Raw genomic sequence first — 3,939 nt, forward strand, 5'->3', positions numbered from 1 at the left:
TGCATGCTTTTCAATAAAAAACACATACATTTTTTTTGTATAATAATAATACATAACAATACAAAAATGTATTATATATTTGTGTAAATAATAGTAGGCCTGGTAAAATTGCGATCTTTGTGAAGTTATATTTACCCCTTTTATTAAGCCAATACATTTTTTTTTATCAGGGGTGAGATGAATAAATGTCAGGAAAAGTATTGTGTAAATATCACATATAGCCTACCAGTAAAAATGTATTCACAGTTCAAACTGTCTCAGTAAAAAAAAGTTGAAAATAGATGGGCTTACATGTATGAAATAAAATATATAAAAACTAAGCACATGCATTTTCTCCAAGATTTGACTTTCTTTTAGCGTATCTTTTAGCCAGAAATTTAGTTTTTTTCACATCTGGTTTTCGTTATTTTGTTAGTTCTTGTTATAATAACCAAGGCACACACACACACACACACACACACACACACACACACACACACACACACACACACACACACACACACACACACACACACACACACACACACACACACACACACACACACATTGACAAGCTCACAACATCTGCAATTGATCTGCAATTTTCTGCGAACCTTTTCTCAGAATATGGATGCTAAAGTGTCTTGTTAATTATTCGTTAAGGAGTGTGTGTGTGTGTGTGTGTGTGTGTGTGTGTGTGTGTGTGTGTGTGTGTGTGTGTGTGTGTGTGTGTGTGTGTGTGTGTGTGTGTGTGTGTGTGAGAGAGAATGAGTGCACATGGTCTCAGCTTTCGTCAGATGTATAACGAGGGTGCTCCAAGGCTCCACTGAATTAAACTATAAAACATATCACTTAGCTATATGAATATGAGTGGATTCCCAGTGGATCCGGTCGTGTGTTTTGCTGCAAAAACTGTGGGAGGAGTTTAGAAGCACGGCACACTTTTACAGTGACTCTATAATAATAAAAGGAGCAAGAACAATAATGTGGTTGCCTAAGCCTATATTTACATACATTTGCAGTGATATAGTAGGCTACTTACAGTGTGGAGGTTGAATGGTTGTCTCAGGACTGTATTCAGGATTATTCCTCAAGTAAGGTTGCCACCTTTCAGAAAATGAAATAAGGGACACTTATTACGCCCGCGCAGCCCAAAACCCTGAAATGCATATACATCTATGAAATCTGTAAAATAAAAATACATATATATATAAATTAAATAATGCTTTGGAAAATTGTATGAAATAATGTTAAGTATGCATGATTTGACACTGCAAAATGTACCCTTCAACTTAATGTTTATGCCATAATGACATCCACAAGTTGTATAGTAATAGTTGAAATTAGGCCTTAAATGTCAAAATAAGCCTCCATCTTCAATGTTTATTAAAGTGTATAAACCCACAGAACAGATGTGAAAATGGCTGGGTTTGAAGTGACTGATTTCAACATTGTGTTAAATGTTGCATTGTTTGTCTCATTCTCCATACCTGGCACACATCCACACACTCCTGCATGTCCTGGTACACTGTTTCAGTTGAACAAGTCTGAACACCTCCACCTGAGATTCCTTTATGACCTGATTATACATTTTACCTACATTGCTCAATGCTCACAGCGGCCCTCATTTATCAAAGTGGTGTAGACCAAAAAATGGGGGTACGGCGAGATCACCGCTATTGTCGTTATTTATCAATCCATCGTGACTTTGATTTGAGCGTACAGCCCGCTCAGATCTCACGTCATGTCTTGTTAAATATTTGTTAAGGAGTTATAACTATGCCTTAAAGATAGTTACTATTAACTGTGGTTGAAAAATAGTAGTACAACTACTAAGCAAGTAACACACCTGGACCATTGATATGCTACCAGGGTCATTCCTGTGTTAGTTCACACTTATATATTGTATTCTTACAAAACGTTTTTCAAATAGTGAAAGTAACAGATCTACAAGCTCACAACGTGATGAGTTGCTATTTGGTTAGTGTCTGTCTGTCTGTCTGTCTGTCTGTCTGTGTGTGTGTGTGTGTGTGTGTGTGTGTGTGTGTGTGTGTGAGAATGAGTGCACATGGGGTGGTCTCAGCTTTTGTCAGATGTATAAAGAGGGTGGTCCAAGGCACCACTGAATAAAACTATAAAACATATCGCTTAGCTTTATAAATACAAGGCCACGATTCCCAGTGGATCTGGTCATGTGTTTTGCTGCAAAAACTGTGGGAGGAGTATAGAAGCACGGCAAACTTTTACAGTAACTCTATAATAATAAATAGGAGCAAGGACGATAATGTGGTTGCCTAAGCCCAGTGGTGGAAAAAGTACTCACATCTTTTACTTGAGTTAAAGTATAAATACTGCAATGTAGAAATACTCTGTTACAAGTAAAAGTCAGAGATTCAAAAGTACGAAAGTATTGGTATCAAAATGTACTTGAAGTACCAAAAATAGAAAGTACTAGTTGGGCAGAATGTCCTGTTTCACAAGTTTTCAAATGTATAAAATGTATAAAAATCTTTAGAAAATAGCAGATCTACAAGCTCACAATGGGTCGCATCGTGATGCATTGTGAGCTTGTAGATCGGCTATTCAATTGCCCGAAAGGTATATAGGGCTGAAGTGGTTACTGCATGTTTTGTAATAATAATCAAAATCTACAAAAAGTAACTAGTAACTAAAGTTTTCAAATAATTGTAGTGGAGTAAAAGTACAATATTTTCCTCTGAGATGTGGTGGAGTAGAAACAAAAGCACAGAAAATTGGAAATACACCAGTAAAGTAAAAATACATTTTTTTTTTACTTTGTTACAGTACTTGAGTAAATGTACTTAGTTACTTTACACCACTGCCTAAGCCTATATTTACATACATTTGCAGTGATATAGTAGGCTACTTACAGTGAGTGTGGAGGTTGAATGGATGTCTCAGGACTGCATTCAAGATTATTCCTCAAGTTAGCGACATTATGAACAAGCTTCATGAAATGGCGTCAAGATTAACTAACTGTATCTCTGTCTACAGTTAGTCCTCCCTCTCTCTCTCTCTCTCTCTCTCTCCCCCCCCCCCTCTCTCTCTCTCTCTCTCTCCCTCTCCCTGTCACTCCCTATCTCTCTCTCCCTCTCCCTGTCACTCCCTCTCCCTCTCTCTCTCTAACACTCCCTTAACCTCTTAAACCCCATGCATTGTTGAGTTGAATCCCTCAGGGCTCTATAGCTTAATGCCTTTTCTGGTTTCGCTCAACATTAAAGATATTCACAGAAAACACCCCATCGACAAGCTCACAACACGATGCGCTGTGACCTTGTTGATCTGCTATTTTCTCTGAACATTTTCTCAGAATACGGATGCTAAAATGGCTAAACCAAACGTAATGATGTACTGCCCTCTGAGGGCGGTACATCCGTGTTCATTGTAGGATTCATTGTAGTCAGTGTGGTCAACAACAGAAGAACACAGGTTTCTTAAGGTCCATGGCTACTGACATTGCATTGTCACAATAAGCCTCCACCTTCCATGTTTATTTAAGTGTATAAACACACAGAACAGATGTGAAAATAGCTGTGTTTGAAGTGACTGATTTCAACATTGTGTTAAATGTTGCATTGTTTGTCTCATTCTCCGTGCCTGGCACATACCCACACACTCCTGCATGTCCTGGTACACTGTTTCAGTTGAACAAGTCTTAACACCTCTACCTGAGATTCCTCATAATTATGCAAGAAGGTGCATGTATGTGTATCTGTGTGTGCGTGTGTGCGTGTGTGTGTGTGGTCGGACACGGACATGACAGGCAGTGAGTATACGTTGTTTGTTTGGTCGTATTCCGGTTGTTCATGACGTAAAATCAGGGCGTCGGTTTCAGCCGTCACTTTTATCAAAGCTCAGACCAAATGTACGCTAGGATTGGCTGTATAGGATTGCTTGTTAAATCCCACGTGGACGTGGGCGTTTGTATGTTCCATTGAC

The 3,939-nt window shown here is 38.6% G+C and overlaps 1 protein-coding gene across 3 annotated transcripts in view; it reads right to left on the reverse strand.

The window, feature by feature from the left end:
* Positions 1–3,048, reverse strand: part of LOC308104136 (uncharacterized protein) — a 39,013-nt gene extending 35,965 nt beyond the window's left edge. For 2 of the 3 annotated variants that reach the window (XR_013934797.1, XM_080454450.1), the window contains exons 1-2: positions 2,871–3,048; positions 1,022–1,086 (exon numbers count right to left, since the gene is read on the reverse strand). The gene's annotated coding sequence lies outside the window, so the exon portion shown is untranslated. The remainder of the gene's footprint in view (positions 1–1,021; positions 1,087–2,870) is intronic. The other variant, XR_013934796.1, reaches the window with a different exon arrangement.
* Between the last annotated feature and the right edge of the window lie 891 nt (positions 3,049–3,939).

This window comes from Gymnoscopelus braueri (assembly GCF_963280865.1).
Source record: "Gymnoscopelus braueri genome assembly, chromosome: 17".
In the NCBI taxonomy this organism is placed as follows: Eukaryota; Metazoa; Chordata; class Actinopteri; order Myctophiformes; family Myctophidae; genus Gymnoscopelus; species Gymnoscopelus braueri.